The 19,299-nt window shown below is 40.3% G+C and overlaps 1 long non-coding RNA gene across 1 annotated transcript in view; it reads left to right on the top strand.

The window, feature by feature from the left end:
• Positions 1–18,483, top strand: part of LOC118675363 — a 31,022-nt gene extending 12,539 nt beyond the window's left edge. The window contains exons 3-4 of the long non-coding RNA XR_004973879.1: positions 15,080–15,114; positions 17,987–18,483. This is a non-coding gene — a long non-coding RNA (uncharacterized LOC118675363). The remainder of the gene's footprint in view (positions 1–15,079; positions 15,115–17,986) is intronic.
• The last annotated feature ends 816 nt before the right edge of the window (positions 18,484–19,299 follow it).

Below are 19,299 nucleotides of genomic sequence, written 5' to 3'. Positions count from 1 at the left end.
TCATTCTTCTGTTACATAGGTCAGATGCTTATTGGAGAGGATTAACTCAGGCAAAATTAACTTCTGTGCTGTTTGGTTTTATTATATTAGAGGGACCACAGCTGACCTGTGTCCCTTTGAATCACTGTTCTTTATAGATCCCCTTTTTTTTTTTTTTTTTTTTTTTTTCAGAATAGGCTCAGCAAATGTGATGTTACTTGTGCCTCAGAAATGGAACTCAGAAACTGTTCTTTATATGTGATTAGGATAGAACAGGAGTGATTTGGCAGTTCTATTTTTTTTTCTTTCTCTCTTTTAATCTTTATTGTTGAGATTATTACAGATGTCCTCTTTCCCTTTCCCACCCCCATAGCCCCCTCCACCCAGTTCCCATCCCGCCCCTGGCATTTGCCACCCTAATTTCTATGTCCATAGGTAATGCATATGCATATAAGATCTTTTTTTAATCTCTTCCCACCCACCCCTTCCCTTTAGGAATCATCAGTCTGTTCCATTTTCATGCCTCTGATTCTGTTTTATTCACCACTTTATTCTGTTCATTAGATTTCTTGTTCGATTATTTTGATTTTTAGATTCAATTATTGATAGATATGTATTTGTTGCCATTTTATTGTTCATGTTTTGATCTTTTTCTTCTTCTCCCTATTCTTAAAGAATACCCTTCAACATTTCATGTAATACTGGTTTGGTGGTGATGATTTCCTTTAGCTTTTTCTTGTCTGTGAAGCTCTTTTTTTTTTTTTTTAAATATATTTTATTGATTTTTTACAGAGAGGAAGGGAGAGAGATAGAGAGTTAGAAACATCGATGAGAGAGAAACATCGATCAGCTGCCTCCTGCACATCTCCTACTGGGGATATGCCTGCAACCCAGGTACATGCCCTCAACCGGAACCGAACCTGGGACCCCCCAGTCCGCAGGCCGACGCTCTATCCACTGAGCCAAACCGGTTTTGGCGTCTGTGAAGCTCTTTATCTTAAACATTTATTCAATTCTAAATGACGAGGGGCCCAGTGCACAAATTCTTGGACCTTGAAAGGAACTGTCGGCCATGAGGCTATGGTGGACATAGTGGCAGGTCTAGGCCCATCCTCCACTCTCCTGCCTGGCCCCTCCTACCATGGCCCTTGGTCCCATCTCTGCCAGCAGCCCTGTTCCTGCCACTGCCTCTCCCATGCGATGATGGTGTGGGCTGAGTGGGACCAGCACTGTCAGGAGGTGTAAGCAGTGGCTGCTGCCCCAGTGGCCCCTCAGGATCAGAGGGAGGTAGAGAAGCCCTGAAGGGCGATTGGGGCTGGCAGCCACAGCTTGCGCCCATTGACGGTGCTGAACAATTGGGGCTGGCACCAGGCACCAGCAGCAGGTGTTAGCGGGGACAGCTCCAGCAGCAGTTGTGAGTGCTGGGTGGGACCTTGGCTCATGGAAGCAAAGAATTTTCAGTAACCACCAGAGGCTTGCCCCGACAACAGCAACTGGTGCCCACCTTGGTCTGGCCCCCTGCTCACCTACACCACCATCCACCACAGCCTACACCTGCCATGTTCGACACTTTGCCGCCTGCTGCCAATGCCTGCCATGTTCCACACGTGCCCCCTTGTGGTCAGCGCACATCATAGTGACCAGTTGTTCAGTTGTTCCACTGTTCAGTCTATTTGCATAATAGAGCTTTATATATATAGATAGCTTTGTTGGGTACAGTAATCTTGATTGTAGTTCCTTGCTATTCATCACTTTGAATATTTCTTGCCACTCCCTTCTGGCCTGCATAGTTTCCATTGAGAAGTCAGCTAATAGTTATATGGTACTCCTTTGTAAGTAACTAACTGCTTTTCTCTTGCTGCTTTTAAGATTCTCTTTGTCTTTAGCCCTTGGCATTTTAATTATGATGTGTCTTGGTGTGGTCCTCTTTGGGTTCCTTTTTTTGGGGGTTCTTTGCTTCCTGGACTTGTAAGTCTATTTATTTCACCAGGGAGGGGAAGTTTTCTGTCATTATTTCTCCAAAGAGGCTTTCAATATCTTGCACTTTCTCTTCTTCTGGCACCCCCATAATGAGGATCTTGTTATGCTTTAAGTTGTCCCAGAGGCTCCTTAAATTATCTTCATATTTTTGGATTCTTATTTCTTTTTGCTCTTCTGGTTGGAAGTCTTTTGCTTCCTCATATTTCAAGTAATTGATTTGATTCTCAGGATCCTCTAGTCTACTGCTGAATCCCTGTATATTATTCTTTATTTCAGTCAGTGTATGCTTAATTTCTGACTGGTCCTTTTCCATTTATTTATTTATTTATTTATTTATTCCATTCTCACTAACATCCTTGAAAGCCTCACTAAGTCCCTTGGAGGTTTCTAGAAGATTCTTGAGTAACCTTATAATCATGGCTTTGAACTGTATATCGAGTAGTTTGCTTTCTTCCATTTCTTTCATTTGTGACCTATTTCTTTGTCTTTGTCTCTGCATTTTGACTGCTTCCCTGTGTTTGTTTCTATGTATTGGGTATAGCTGCTATGTCTTCTTGAGTAGGTAGAGTGGCCTTGTGTAGAAGGTGTTCTATAGGACCCAATGGCTCAGCCTCCCCAGTCACCTGAGCTGGGAATTCTAGGTGCATCCCTTTGTGGGCTGTGTGCACAATCTTGTGCGCACAGACCAGTCTTGTTGTAGTTGAGACTTTATTGTTGTTGGTCCCCCTGGGATGAATTGACCTCCAGGCCAATTGGCTGTGAGGACCAGCTGCCACTACAGTGGGAGAGCTGCTATGCAGGAAACACCCCTATGAGCAGGACTTGCTTCAGTAGGGCTTTGGTTCTCACTGAGTCTGCCCTTGAGTGTGTCAGTTATGGATGTGTAGAGTTGGAATCTGGTATGGTCTGACACTGATCACTGTGTACACTGGCCTTTGGGTCTCCAGGGAGGTGCAAAGGGGCCACCCATCAGAAGCTACAGAGAGATCTGCAGATTCCTCCTCTTTGTATCAGGTTTGAAAGTACCCCGATGAGGTCCACTTATGAAGCAAGGCAGGCTGGTGCTGGTGCCGGGTCTTGGCCCTTTTATTGATAGGTTTGTGGCTCCCTGACCAAGCTGAAGCTTGTTTGAGAGATTTTAACCTGAGAAAGGACAGGCCATTAATATGCAAAATCCACTGCACACAGTTTGGCTGGGATTGTAAATTGGATGAGGCAGGATCTCAAGGAATCCCCAGTGCAGAGCAAACAGAAATGGCTGCCTGTCAGCCTCATGACTGGGGAGTTCCAAGCTCAGGAACAATGACCCCTGCAAGCACCTCTGTCTGGGAGAAAGCTGCTCCCAAGTTCCTTCCCTGATGCCAGACAATCCATTTACTCCTCATATGTATCTGTGTCCCCCAGAGCCTTGCCCTAGGGCTGGAGCTCAGAGAAGTGGGACCTTGTATGATCAGTTCCTGTGCTGGCCTTTTAAGAGGAATAGCTTGTTCTCCAGCAGCCTCTGTGTCACTGGGCCCCAATCTGCACTGGTTTTTACAGCCCATAGTCACAGGGACTTTTCTTCCGAGCTCTGGGACCCTGGGCCAGGCATTTGTGTGGTGCTGGGACCCCTTGCTCCTCATAGGTGGCCTCACAGAGATGATCTCTCTCCTGATTAAGAAAACAGCACAGGTGGGTGCCAGACTAGCATGTTCTGTGCCTCTGCACCTCCTTCCAGTCTCCATGCACTTTCTTCTTCACTTCTTTAGTTGTAAGACTTCCATTTGGCCAACTTTCTGGTGGTTCTGGATGATGGTTGTTCTGTATTGAGCTGAAATTTTGATGTGGTTGTTGGAGGCAGCAAGTACAGGTATTTGCCTATGCTGCAATCTTGGTTCTCTGATTTGGCAGTTCTTAATACTAATTTGGATAAAAATATTATTGAGCTCCAAAATATAACTCTAAAATCTGACCTTTGACCCTTTACATTAGCAACCAGTAATTTTCATCACTTTTCAGTCCTCTTTTCCTGGATGGAACGTAGATAGAAGGCATGGCTTAGTTGAAGTGAGTTATTTACATGTGCCAGTCATGATGGTGCCTAACAAAGTTCTATATTTCTGCCTGTTTCATTTGGAAGGTGGCTAAATGTGAATTCACTCATATTCCCAAACCCATTTCACTCCACAGTACTCTATCTATCTATCTATCTATCTATCTATCTATCTATCTATCATCTATCATCTATCATCTATCTATCTATTTAAATTTTTCATTGATTTCAGAGAGGAAGGGAATGGGAGAGAGAGAGATATATACACATCAGTGATGAGAGAGAATCATTTATCAGCTGCCTTCTACACACCCTACACCAAGGATGGAGCCCACAACCTGGACATGTGCCTTGACCAGGAGTAGAACCGTGATTTCCTCATTCATAGGTTGATGCTCAAGCACTGAGCCACCTTGACTAGGCACGCCATAGTACTTTAAAAAGAGGTTTTCTTTCCTTTGGTTGCAAGGACCAAACTGCTCTCTGTGTACCTCCAGTTGAGGGAGCTTTACTTTAAACTACACACGACAGTGATGGGAATCTCATGGGAGCAGGTACATAAGTGGGCCTCACAGGAAGTGGAACAGTAGGTTGTTGAGAAAGTGGAAGGATCCAGTATGTCTCCAAGGACTGAGTCATCATGCTGCCCTCTCAGGAACAAGTCAGTTAGCCCTTCTGCCAGGTATGGTTACTTGGTTCCTCTCTCTGTGGTTCTTTCCCTGATAGCCAACTAGCTCATCCTCTCTTTTTTACGTTCTTATTCTTCATCTTATTTATGTCTTCTCACTGATAGCTTTTCTTACCTAGAGCTGTAAGCTTTGAGCTTCTTGCTTACTTTCCTTGTCACCTTCCTTTTTCATCGCCAGCTTTCTAGTCTTCATCTGATACTCTCCCTTCAGATGTCAGGGGGAGAAGAAACTTTCCAGTCCAGTCAGCAGTCATTTTCCCTGTTCCAGAGCCTTCTCAGCTTCTGGCCCACCTAGGGAGTGGCTGCCCTTGGGTTCGGTCTCACTTACCCACATTTCCCATCAGCTTTGCGAGCTTCATAAAGTGGGTCTGGAGGAAAGGTAGTAAATAAATAGCATAGAAAACTGGAGAAGTTCTGGGGCCTGCATCAACCTACTAATAAGCAAACCCAGTGCTGTCATCCAATTCAGAGCAGTGTGGTTGACTACTCTAACTGGTAGCATCCTCCTCCTCCAGAGTCATTCACAAGATGTTGCTGGTTGAGGCTTTTGTATCTGCAGGACCCTGATTCTGTATTTGGGACTGGTTTTAGCTGCTCTGGGTGCTCCTCGCTTGTTTTTTTAAGGAAGTTCTCTCTTCTTCTTTATGCGCTTAGAGCAATTCTTTTTCCTTTGTCAAGTTCTTCATGCCCTATATTCCTTCATCTTCATTAACCAATCCATTCAGAAGCAGTGAAGGGTAAGCTAAGAAGGAACACATAGAGAAGGACTTGGCTGTAGCTAAAACAAACTGTCGAGAATAATTTCTTAAACTCAGAGGGATCTTAATATTTTCTTTCATTTGTTACTTACCTAGAGCTTTGAAAACTGGAAAGATGAAAGAAAGGAAAAAGAAGACTAGGCTACAAGGAACAAGAGCAGTGAGCTAAGGGTGGGCTAAGGGTGGGCGATGGAGCAGAGGCAGAGATTGGTCACTGTCACGTTCTGCCCACTTAGTAGGGAAGATGTTGATTCCACAGTGGGGTGAGTAGATGACAACATTTATCCACCACAAAGTGGAGGGAGATGCAGCATATTCAAGTGAGCAAATGGGTATGTTTATTATTTGATGTAGGCACATTATTTGCATCATTTTATTTTGTCAACTCATAAAACCAGGAATATTCTGTATTGTTTTAAATATATCTATATTGAGTTCAGAGAGGAAGGAAGAAGGAGAGATAGAAATATCAATGATGAGAGGGAATCATTGACCAGCTGCTTCCTGCATGCCTCCTACCGGGGATTGATCTTGCAACCTGGGCATTTGCCCTGACTGAAAATTGAACTATGACCTCCTTGTTTATAGGTTGGTACTAAACCACTGAGCCATGCTAGCCAGGCTAATGTTCTTTATATTTTAAGTAGACTATCAAAACTGGAACTCTTTCAATGGACTTTCTGGCACCTCTAGCTTTAGGCCTGAATGTTTTATTTTATTTTTAATCTAATTTTGCTTATTTATTTTTTATACATCTTTATTGTTGAATGTCCCCCCTTTCCCCCATTGACCTCTTCTAGCCTGCTCCCACCTCCCACCCCAGGCCTTCATCACACTATTGTCTGTGTAGGTGGGTTATGCATCTATGCTTACAAGTTCTTTGATTGATCTGTTCCTATCCTCCCACCCTTCCCTGCCTTCCTTCTGAGATTCCACAGTCTGTTCCATGTTTCTGTGTCTCTAGATCTATTTTTTCACCAGTTTACTTATTTTGTTCATTAGATTCCGCATATGAGTGAGATTATAAAATACTTGTCTTTTTCTAACTGGCTTATTTCACTTAGCATAATACTCTCCAGGCCCCTCCATGCTGTCTCAAAGGGTAAGGGATCCTTCATTTTCTCTGTTGCATAGTATTCCATAGTGTAATTGTACCCCAGCTTTTTAATCCACTCATTTACTAATGGGCACTTGGGCTGTTTCCAGATCTCAGCTATTGTAAATTGTTCTGCTATGAACATAGTGGTGCATACATTCTTTCTGATTGGTGTTTTGGGTTTCTTAGGATATAATCCTAGAAGTGTGATTACTGGTTCAAATGGCATTTCCTTATTTAAATCTTTGAGGAAATTCCATACTGTTTTCCATATTGGCTACACAAGTCTGCATTCCCAGCAGCAGTGAGCTAGGGTTCCCTTTTCTCCACATCCTCACCAGCACTTTTCATTTGTTAATTTGTTGAAATGGCAATGAGCCATTTTGACAGGTGTGAGGTGACACCTCATTGCCATTTTAATTTGTATCTCTTTGATTCAAATTGATCAATGACTTTGAGTATTTTTTCATATTACTCTTGGCCATCTGTATGTCTGCTTTGGAGAAGTGTCTATTTAGGTACTTTGGCCATTTTAAATTGGGTTGTCTTCCTCCTGTTAAACTGACCCATGTCCAGCATGGCCTGGGATGAGCCTGAGGAGGGACAGTGAAGGATTAAAGAAGATAGACAAGAGAGTACAGTTGGGACCAGGTGGATCACTGCCTGGATGAGGAAACAGAGTGACACAGCCTATAAGCTGAAGCTTTATTTTATAGTCAGATCACACAAAGCAAAACATGGGTAGTGATGAACATGTTTACAATGTTCTTGCGAGTTTCAAATCTATTTCATTGCTCAAGCCTTGTTTTTGCAGTGTTTGCTGCCCCTCCCACAGCCCATTAGCTACCTAGGAACAAGGGAGGACTATAAGGTCATGCTTAATTGTGCTAAGAGGGCTCTGCCCTCCAAGCCGGGACTTGTATGTGTCTCTGCCACTGGTCAGTCCAAGGCTTGATCCTATAGTCGCTCCCTACATTAAATTGTATGAGCTTCTTATATATATTGGATGTTAACCATTTATCAGAGGTATCATTGCCAAACATGTTCTCACATTCAGTGGGATTCCTTTTCATTTTGTTGATGGTTTCTTTTGCTGTGCAGAAGCTTTTTATTTTGAAGTAGTCCCATTTTTTTGTTTTCTTCTTTGTTTCCCTTGCCCTAGGCCAGTGGTTGGCAAACTGTGGCTTGCGAGCCACATGTGGCTCTTTGGCCCCTTGAGTGTGGCTCTTCCACAAAATACCGACTTCTGCACATGGGCCATGAAGTTTCAACTGCACTGTTCCTGCGCGCTGGCACGTGGTATTTTGTGGAAGAGCCACACTCAAGGGGCCAAAGAGCCGCATGTGGCTCGCAAGCCGCAGTTTGCCAATCACTGCCCTAGGTGATAAATCAGCAAACATATTGCTATGAGAGATGTCTAAGATTTTGCTGCCTTTGGTTTCCTCTAGGATTTTTTGATTTCATGACTTACATTTAAGTATTTTATCCATTTTGAGTCTTGTTCTTCTGTATTGTGTAAGTTGATGGTTTAGTGTAATTTTTTTGCATGTATCTGTCCAATTTTCCCAACAGCATTTACTGAAGTAACTGTCTTGAATCTATTGTATGCTCTTGCCTCCTTTGTCAAATATTAATTGAGTGTAATGGCTTGGGTCAATTTCTGGGATCTCTGTTCTATTCCATTGATCTATATGCCTGTTCTTGTGCCAGTACAAGGCTGTTTTGATTATAGGGGCTTTGTAGCATAATATGATATCTGGTATTGTGATTCCTCCAACTTTGTTCTTCTTTCTCAAGATTGCTACAGCTATTTGGAGTCTTTTTTGGTTCCATATAAATCTTCAGAGTATTTGTTATAGATCTGTGAAATATGCCATTGGTATTTTAATAGGTATTGCATTGAATCTATTGCTTTGGGTAGTATGGACATTTTAATGATATTAATTCTACTAATACACAGTATATTCTTCCACTTGTTTATATCTTCGTCTATCCCTTTTTTTTAATGTCCTGTAGTTTCCAAGTTCAAGTCTTCTATCTCCTTGGTTGAATTTATTTCTAAGTATCCTAATCATTTTTGTTGCGTTGGCATTTTTGTTTAGATTTTCCTTCTGAGGATTCATAAAATAGTGTATAAAAATGCCACTAATTTCTGGGTGTTAATTTTGCATCCTGATATATTGCTGAATTCCTTTATTAAATCTAGGAGTTTTCTTGTGAAGTCTTTAGGTTTTCCTATGTACAATATCATGTCATCTGTGAATAATTACAGTTTTACTTCCTCATTTCCAATTTGGATGTCTTTTATGTGTTTGTTTCTTGTCCGATTGCTGTGGGTAGGGCTTTGAGTACTATGTTGAATAAGAGTGGTGAAAGCAGGTATCCCTGTTTTTTTTCCTGTTCTTAGGGGAAATGCTTTTAGTTTTTGCCCATTGAGTATGATGTTGTCTATAGGTTTGTCATATATGACCTTTATTATGTTGAGGTATGATCCTTCTATTTCCATTTTGCTGAAAGTTTTTATAAAAAATGAGTGTTACACCCACTTGGCATGGTTCAGTGTTTGAGCATCAAACTATGAACCAGGAGGTCATATTTCAATTCCCAGTCATTACACACACCTAGATTTCATTCTTCCTCTCCCTTCCTCTCTGAAATAAATTAAAAATATATATTAAAAAATGGGTGTTTGATTTTGTCTAATGCTTTTTCTACATATTTCGATATGATCATGTGATTTTTGTCTGTATGTAATATATCACATTTATTGGTTTGTGAATATTGTACCAGCTTTGCATCCCCAGAATAAATCCCACTTGGTCATGGTGTATGATTTTTTAAATATATTGCTGGATCCCATTTGCTAATATTTTGTTGAGGATTTTAGCATCTATGTTTGTCAAGGATATTGGCCTGTGATTCTCTTTCTTTGTACTGTCTTTATCTGGTTATGGAATTAGGGTAATGTTGGCTTCATATAAAGAGGTTGGAAGTGCTCCTTCCTTTTGGATTTTTTGGAATAGTATGAGGAGGGTAGGTGTAAGTTCTTTGAATGTTTGGTAAAACTACACTGTGAAGCCATCTGGACCAGGCCTTTTGTTTGCTGGAAGTTTTTTATTATTACTGCTTCTATTTCGTCAGTTATTATTGGCCTATTGAGGTTTTCTGATTCTTCCTGATTTAGTTTTGGAAGACTGTATTTTTCTAGGGAATTGTCCATTTTATCCACATTGTCCAACTTGTTGACATATAGTTGTTAATAGTATTTTCTTACAATCCTTTTTATTTCTATGGTGTCCGTTGTTCCTTCTGTGCTTTTGTTTCTGATTTTATTTATTTGGGTCCTCTCTCTTTGTTTTTTAATGAGTCTGGTTAATGGGTCATCAATCTTGTGTATCTTTTTAAGAAACCAGCTCTTGGTTTCATTGATCATTTGAATTGCTTTTTTTTTTAGCCTCTATGTCATTTATTTTTCTTCTAATCTTTATTATTTCCTTCCATCTACTCATTCTGCTATTCTCTTTCTAATTCTTCAGGTTGTAGTGTTAGATAACTTATTGAAAGTTTTTCTTGTTTTTTGAGGTATGCCTGTAGTGCTATGAACTTTCCTTTCAGGACTGCTTTTGCTGTGTCCCAGAGATTTGGAGTTGTTGTGAGTTCATTTTCATTTGTTCCTAGAATTTTTTTTTAATTAAATCTTTATTGTTCAGATTATTACATTTGTTCCTCTTTTTGCCCCCCATAACTCCCCTCCTCCCAGTTCCCACTCCACCCTCCGCCCTCACTCCCCACCCACTGTCCTCATCCATAGGTGTACGATTTTTGTCCAGTCTCTTCCCGCATCTCCCACACCCCTTTCCCCCCCAAGAATAGTCAGTCCATTCCCTTTCTATGTCCGTGATTCTATTATAATCACCAGTTCATTCTGTTCATCAGATTATTTATTCACTTGATTCTTAGATTCACTTGTTGATAGATGCATATTTGTTGTTCATAATTTGTATCTTTACCTTTTTCTTCTTCTTCCTCTTCTTAAAGGGTACCTTTCAGCATTTCATATAATCCTGGTTTGGTGGTGATGAACTCCTTTAGCTTTTCCTTATCTGTGAAGCTCTTTATCTGACCTTCAATTCTGAATGATAGCTTTGCCGGATAAAGTAATCTTGGTTGTAGGTTCTTGGTAATCATCACTTTGAATATTTCTTGCCACTCCCTTCTGGCCTGCAAAGTTTCTGTTGAGAAATCAGCTGACAGTCGTATGGGTATTCCCTTGTAGGTAACTGAGTTTCTTTCTCTTGCTGCTTTTAAGATTCTCTCTTTGTCTTTTGCTCTTGGCATTTTAATTATGATGTGTCTTGGTGTGGTCCTCTTTGGATTCCTTTTTTGGGGGGTTCTCTGTGCTTCCTGGACTTGGAAGTCTATTTCTTTCACCTGGTAGGGGAAGTTTTCTGTCATTATTTCTTCAAATAGGTTTTCAATATCTTGCTCTCTCTCTCATCTTCTGGCACCCCTATAATTCGGATGTTGGTACGCTTGAAGCTGCCCCAGAGGCTCCTTACACTATCTTCGTATTTTCAGATTCTTTTTTCATTTTGCTTTTCCAGTTGGGTGTTTTTTGCTTCTTCGCATTTCAAATCTTTGACTTGATTCTTGCACTCCTCTGGACTGCTGTTGGGAGTCTGTATAATATTCTTTATTTCAGTCAGTGTATGCTTAATTTCTAGTTGGTTCTTTATCACAACATCGAGGGTCTCATTAGATTTCTTGAGGATCTCACTATATTTATGGGCGGTCTCACCAGTCTTTTTGGGGGCCTTACTAAGTTTATCGGCGGCTTCTAGACAGTTCTTGAGAGACCTTAAAAGTGTGGTTTTGAACTCTATATCCTCCATTTCTGTCAGTTGTGCCCTGTTTCTTTGTCTCTGCATTTTTTATGCTTTCTTGGTGCACCCCCTTGTGGTCTTTGTGTGCAGTCTTGTTGTAGTTAAGCATTGATTATTGTAGGTAATACTGGGGGGGAGGGGATTTGACCTCCAGGCCAACTGGCTGTGAGAATCAGCTGTTTCTGCAGGGGGAGAACTTCTGTCCTCTAGGGAGGTGCTAATCTAGCCTTTCCCTAGGGCTATCCCACAAATGCCTCTGTGCAAGGCTCGGGCAGGGTGGGTCCCAGGGGATCAACAGGGTGGGCTAAGCAAGCAGTTATGGCTGCTCTCAGTCCCGTCCCCAGAGACTCTTCCTCTCAGAGTCCTAGCAACCACTGCAAACCTCAGAGAGAAAGCTGCCCTCGAATTCCGACCGATGCCAGACAGTCCTGCTTCTTCCGTTTGAGTCTGGGTCTCCAGAGACTCACCCGGAACTGGAGCTCAGAGCCTGAGATGCCCTCTGGATTGAAACAGACAACCTCTCCCTCAGCCGCCAGCCTGCTCCACACGCACCTCCCCACCTTTGTATTTTCCGCACTGCGCCTCCTCTGAGTCTCGGTATGCTTTTCTCTTTCCTTCTAGTTGTAGAATTTCCCCTCAGCCAGCCTTCCTGTGGTTCTGGGTGATGTCCGTTCCATCTTTTAGTTGTATTTTTGAAGTGGTTGTGCGAGGCAGCAATCTCTGGTGTTTACCTATGCCACCATCTTTGTTTCTCCTGTTTCTTTGTATTCTGGGAATTTTTTTTTTATTTCTTTCTTGATCTCTTTGGTAACCCATTCATCCTATATAATAAAGAGCTAATATGCTAATTAGACCGGTCCCTGAAACGACCTTCTGGAATGACCAGCCTGGGCCTCAAGGGCCTACTCTTGCATGAATTTTGTGCTTGGAGCCTCTATTTGTTTAATAACATTCTATTTAGCCTCCATGTGTTCTAATGTTTTTGAATGTTTTTACTATAGTTGATTTTTAATTTCATTCCATAAGGATCTGAGAAGATGCTTGATATGAATTCAGTCTTCTTGAACTTGTAAAGACTTGTTTTGTGTCTTAATATATGATATAACTTTGATAATGAACCCTGAGCACTTAAGAATAATGTATTTTCTGCAGCTTCGGGGAAATGTTTTATAAATGTCAATTAAATCCATGTGATCAGTGTATCATTTAGAGTCACTGTTCCCATGTTAATTTTTCGTCTGAAAGATCTATCTAGTCAAGTTAGCTGGGTGTTAAAATCCCCTACTATGATTTTATTACTTGTCAATCTCTTCCTTAAAGTACTCCAGAAGTTTCTTTTTATATATTTAGGTGCTCCTATATTGGGTGGATATATGTTTACCTGGGTTATAGCCTCTTATTGGCTTTATCCCTTTAGTATTAGGTAGTGACCTTTACTGTCTCTTTTGATGGCCTTCATTTTGATGTCTATTTGTCAGACATGAGTATTACTACCCTGGCTTTTTCTCATTTCCATTTGAATGAAAAGTATTTTTCCATACCTTCACTCTCATTCTGTGTGAGTCTTTTGTTCTGAGGTGGGTCTCTTGTAGACAGCATATAATTGGATCATGTTTTTATGTTTTTGTATCCATTCAGCTACCCATGTCTTTTGATTGAAGCATTTAATCCATTTATATTTAAGGTTATTATAGATAGGTACCTATTTATTGCCATTTTAATTCCTTATGTCTATGTTTCTCTCTTTCTATTTCTTCTTCTCATTAGAGTATTCCCTTTATCATTTCTTTCAGTGCTGATTTTGTGGTGATAAATTCCTTTTTTGGGGGAGAATCTATTTCATCATCTATTTTTAATTATAATCTTGCTGGATATAGTAATCTTTATATCAGAGTCTTGTTTTTCCTTATCTTGGATACTTCATGGCATTCCATTTTGTCCTGTAGAGTTTCTGATGAAATATCAACTGACAGCCTAATGGGAGCTCCTTTGTAGGTAACAAATTGCTTTTCTCTTGTTGCCTTTTAGATTGTCTCTCTGTCTTTAATTTTTGGCATTTTAATTATGATGTGCCTGAGAGTGGATCTGTTTGGGTTCTTCTTGCTTGGTAGATCTGTGCTTCTTCAACTTGTGTGACTTTTTCCTTCACCAGGTTTGGGAAGTTTTATGCCATTATTGATTCAAACACTTTCTCTAGCCTTTGCTCACTTTCTTCACTTCCTGGTACTCCTCTGATGTGAATATTGTTAAGCTGTCCTCCTGTTCTTTAATTGTTTTTTATTTTTGGTTCTCTGATTAAGTGAAGTTTTTCATCCTGTTTTCTACTTCACTGATCCGATCCTTGGCTTTCCCTTATCTGCTGTGTGTTATTTCCACTGCATTATTTATTAGTGCCATCTCATTCTTGATTTCCAACTGGTCTTTCTTCATAGTTACTATGTCTTTCCTCATGCTGTTGAGCATCCTTGCCATCATTATTCTGAACTCTATATCTGATAAATTTCTTATCTCAATTTTATTTAGCTATTTTTCTGAAGAATTCTCTTATTCTTTCCGTTGGGGCTTGTTTTTTTCTCCCCAGTTTAGCTGCCTGTTTGGGTTTGTGTCTTTGATTTAGGGAGGTCTGCTACAAGTCCCAATCTCTAGTGCAGGACAATGTCAGATGCTGTTTGTGACTGGCCCTGCATATCCTGTTTGAAACTATGAGTAACCCACAGCTTGTGGCTCCCTTTGATGGGTCTGGATGTCTTTGGAAATGACCAAGATGTGCACCAGGATCTGATTTCCTAGCCCCAGACTCAGGAGGAGAACAGGGAAAGACTCAAAGCCTCCAGACATCTTCCTCTGCCTGCAGTGTGATTGATATTCAGTCTTGATTTTCCTCATGCTATTGAGCACAAAGTGGGATGAGAGGTTTTCCAACAATTCAATTGCTCCCCCACCCTCAGGCAAAAACTGCCTGGATGGTAAAGGTTTGCTCGAGAAAGATGCTCACTAGAGTGTGAGGGAATGACTCATCACAGGAAACTGTGGTTGCTGTTTTCTGAACTCTAACCCCAGAATACTCAATCCTGAATTCTCTTCACACAGTTCTAGTCCACTCTGCCCTCCCTCTGCTGGATCCAAAGCTGATTGGCTGCACATAAAATTTTGTGCATTAGCCTTTTAAGAGGGTGCCTGCATTTCCAGCCATCTCTCACTGGCAGACAGAAACTCTGGTGCTTCTCACAGCCAGATGTTATGTGGGTACCTTTCTCAGTTCTGATGCTCTGGGCTGGGGCTCCCAGCTTGGGGTTTAGGCCCCAGGGTTCTCAGTGGAAACTCCCCACATCTGAGATATGCCTCCAGAACTTCAGCTGCTGGGAGCCTGACCAACCCTTAGCTCCTCCGTACTTCCTACCAATCTCTATGTGGTCTCCACTTTCCATTCTTGGCTATCAGTGTTCTCTCCAGCTAGACTTCAGTTGATTATTCAGGATGGTTTTTCTGTATTTTAGTTGTAATTCCAGTTTGGTCCTTGGAGAGTGTTAGTGTAGCTTCCATTTATACCACCACCATTTTGGAAACCACCTCTCAATATTTTATCTTAAAATTTAACACTGTACCAATATAGTCTTAATTTCTTTCATTTATTAAATTCATTTTTTTACTTTCTAATTTTAGCAGGTTCTAAGCAGAAGACTACACAGCCTACTGGGGTAAGTTAAAAATTCTTAAATGAATTGAGTCTGATAACTTGATGTTTTCATCTGAGGAATCATAACTGAAATATTGAACCCTTTTGGTGTCTATTTAGTGTAACATCAAATTAAGAGAACTTTGAAGTCATTTCATAAACTTTGCATAATTGAATCCAATTCTATTTTAAAACCTATGTTTGTTCATTTAGTAGCAATGAGATAGAATAAGTGATTCCTTGTGATACTGCCGATTTCTCATACCCAGTATTGTGAAGTTTATGTGTAAGAATAATGGTCATTGTCTCTGCTGAAGAAAAGCTGATTCTAATATATTGCCTCACCTGTTGTATTTATTTGATGTGCATGTACAAAACAGTATTTCAGGCTTAAAATGAGGGCTAAATTTTTTATTAAATTGATTTTATTTAAAATAATAATTTATAAAATTAATGTAAATATTGGTTAAAGTATTTGTCCTGAATTATGATTCATTTCCCTCATTTTATAAGCATTTTTCTTCCTCCAAACTGTACTGTTGTTTTCACTATCTCTTGGATATCTTATCAAGCTATCTGAGAAAATTCCAAGAAAAGGAACATATTTAGGAGATAAAATGAGAGAAATAAATTAGGGGGCTTAAAAGAAAACCTTTATAAAGAGAGACTCATCATGGTGACAGGCACAAAAGCTACTTTTTGCAAATAACATTGGAAAGGGCTGTATTGTACTCATCTTCCCATAAAGGATTTAATGGCAGCTGTACCTGGAATGCCACAGGTGAGACTCCTGTGTGGCAGGAAGTGGGGATTGCATATGCTGCTAATTCTGATGAGCCTCAACAGACATGCCTGAAAGGCAAGGGGGAGTAGGGGTGCTCTACCATGGGTGTTTATTCTAAGACTGGTGCCATAGCTACACTGTCACAAACACACAGCAGCTTTTCTTGTGCCTCTGTCAGAGCTTATCCAGCCACTAAATCCTAACACATTTTCTTTGCATGACTTACAAATGATTGTTTTGCTCTTATCTCTTGTTTAACTGTATTATTTATTATGTTGCTATGTATTTTGGACTTCAATAATTTTTTCAAGATGCTAGGTTTTCTTGAACTGTGATGGACTAGGTGGGGTAGCAAATTCTGCACAGAAAAAGAATGTTGAGGATAAGACACTACTTAAACTATTAGTGAGACTTGGCAAGCTTTCCTTTTTAACCTTTATTGCCTTGGTTTTAGACTACAGGATTCACCATTTACTACATACTTTAAATGTTAGTGTATGTAAATTTTAGTATGAAGGACATGAAATAGATTCTATTTTTATATAAATACTAGTGGCCTGGTGCTTGAAATTTATGCACATTAAAAGGGAATTAATTAGAGGAAATATGTTAATATTACTATTTGCCCTTTCTCTATAATACAAGTGTCAGAGATGAAAGAAAATTAGTAAAATGTATATATAAATCTCCCTCCTGTCAGATTCTGGGCCACACAGTGGGACCCAGAGTCAAGTCCCCACCCACCCACATGTGCCTCGAAATTGTGCGAGACCCAGACCTGGCCAGCTCTACCCCGTCAAGCCCCGCAGGCAGGGGGCACAGCCTCAGGTCCCCCAGCCCAGGGCTGGGGTAGGTGGTGCAGCCTCAGGTTCCCTGGCCTGGCCTCTGGCCCCCTGGCCCTGGTGCCAGTGTGTGGGGGGGTGTATCCTCAGCTCCCCTGGCCCAGCTTCAGGTTCCCCAGCCCTGGCACAAGGGTGTGAGGGCGCAAGGGCATGAGGGCAGGAGTGTATAATGACCATTTGCATATTAGCTCTTTGTTATATAGGATATTTGAAATATTCTTCAGAAAGCTCTAAAGCAGTGCTTTTCAACCTTCCTAATGCCACGACTTTTTAATACAGTTCCTCATGTTGTGGTGACCACCAGCCATAAAATTATTTTTGTTGCTACTTCATAACTGTAATTTTGCTACTGTTATGAATCGTAATGTAAATATCTGATATGTAGGATGCATTTTCATTGTTACAAATTGAACATAATTAAAGCATAGTGATTAATCACAAAAACAATATGTAATTATATATGTGTTTTCTGATGGTTTTAGGCGGCCCCTGTGAAAGGGTCATTCGACCCCCAAAGGAGTCGCGACCCACAGGTTGAGAACCACTGCTGTAGAGGAACCCCTTAATGATATGTGATTATGACAAACTTGTATATATTTCTTGATCCATTAACAGAGCATAATTTCAATTAGTCCCCAAAGCAATTAGAATATTTTCTCTGTGCCTTGGGGAAAATCTACTGTTTTGTTTTTTTTCTACCTTGACCTCTCTTTTTATTTTTAATATTAATCAAGAAATAAAAGTTTTGCTATAATATTATCACCTCTGAGAAAAATGCACTCCTCTGTGTCTCCCAAGTAGTTGCATGCATTCGCAAGTGATATTGGGCAAGGGGACTACTGCATTCTTATATTGGCCAAAATGAAGTCTATAGCGCCCCCAATATAGAAGAACCTCAATTAATTACAATTTCTGATTTATACATTTTAGGAAGATATAGTCTCTCACCATGGAATTAGACCAACATATTTCACTTTCTTTCTCCCTAAATCTAGATCTATATTCTCAACTGACTATTTCCTTTGTGGGGGGGCTATGGGTATGATCCACAGAAAGGCATTGTAATCAGATGCCTTAAAATTAATTTGTATTGACAGCTTTGGAATAGTTGGCATGATCATGATATTACTACCTAGTTGTTTATTTAGAAACTAGAGGCCCAATGCACAAAATTCATGCAAGGGGCTCAGCTCTCGCAGCCCTGGCTTCATCTGGAAGGTTGTTTGTCTGTCTGGTCTAATTAGCATATAATGCTTTTGTTATTATAGGTGATTTTTAATTCTGGAACCTTACTAATTACTTGCTTGGCTTGTTACTAAATTCTTGGCATTTAAAGAATTGAAAGGAATGATGAATAATGGTAAGTATAAAAAGCACATACAATTATAGATTGGTTAAAATACGGACATTGAAAAGAAATAAAATTGCTTCCTGGAAATATGGCGTTTTAAATAAAAGGGACACTGTCAAAGCATAAAGGTTTACACGTGTTTATTTACAAAACTTAAATCTACTCTGTTAAAATTGCACCACTAGTCATATAAAAGCTGTAGGGTGTCACCCATCAGATCTCCAGTCCTACTGCTCACAGCAAAGAGAAGCTACTGCCTTTTAAAAAACCTTTCTGATGTAGTGAAAGTTACTGTGAAATGGTTTTTATATGACATGTAATCTGGCACAAATCTTTATAACCTTGACAGAGTTCCTTTTGTGCTTGTGTTGGTGATTTTGTTGCACTTAAGCCATGGGGGCATAATATCTCTGCTTTTCCACAAAGGAATTTGGTTCTAACTTTTAGGGAAAGGACTTAGAAAGAGGGAGAGAGAGTCTGGCTGGTGTGGCTCAGTGATTGAGCTTTGAACCAGGAACCAAGAGGTCACTGGTTCAATTCCTGGTCAGGACACAGACCTGTTGTGGGCCTGGCCTCTAGTGGGGAGCATGTAGGAGGCAGCCAACTGTGGATGTTTTTCATTTGTTGATGTTTCTATCTCTCTGTATTCCCTGCCTCTCTCTCTAGGAATCAACAACAACAAAATATTTAAAAACAAAACACCAACTCTTCTCTGCCCTCTCTTATAAATAAATAAATAAATAAATAAATAAATAAATAAATAAATAAGAAAAAAATGTTTGGCCACTCTAGATTTTGCTTTTTTTTGAGTGTGTGTGTGTGTGGGGGGGGGTGGGGGGGGCAGGGGCGGGGGGGAGAGACTCTGAGCTAACAATTTTAAAATTTTATTAAATATTTCAAGGACACACATTTGTTAAAGAGATCAGAGATATCAAATGCTATAAGTATTCATTTAGCTCTGTTTACATCTTAATGTGTTTTTACCTTGTCAAAAACTTCTTCCTTCACTTAGTATTTACTGTCATGACTTGATCATGCAAATAGTTTATTTTCCATTTTACTATTTTAAAGTCTGTGACCTACCTGCTCACCTTTCTAGCAAAAGTGCAGCATTAATGCAACAAGCTGTATTCCACAGTACAATTAATGTTTGCATAAAAGTAAAATCACACCTAATGTCTGTTCGTGAATTAAGTTTAAAAGAATGTTTAGGTTGTGTTCAACAAGCAG

Source organism: Myotis myotis, unplaced genomic scaffold, assembly GCF_014108235.1.
Source record: "Myotis myotis isolate mMyoMyo1 unplaced genomic scaffold, mMyoMyo1.p scaffold_m19_p_2, whole genome shotgun sequence".
Lineage (NCBI taxonomy): Eukaryota > Metazoa > Chordata > Mammalia > Chiroptera > Vespertilionidae > Myotis > Myotis myotis.
Note: the sequence above shows the minus strand (reverse complement) of the source record. Positions and strands in the feature narration are given on the sequence as shown.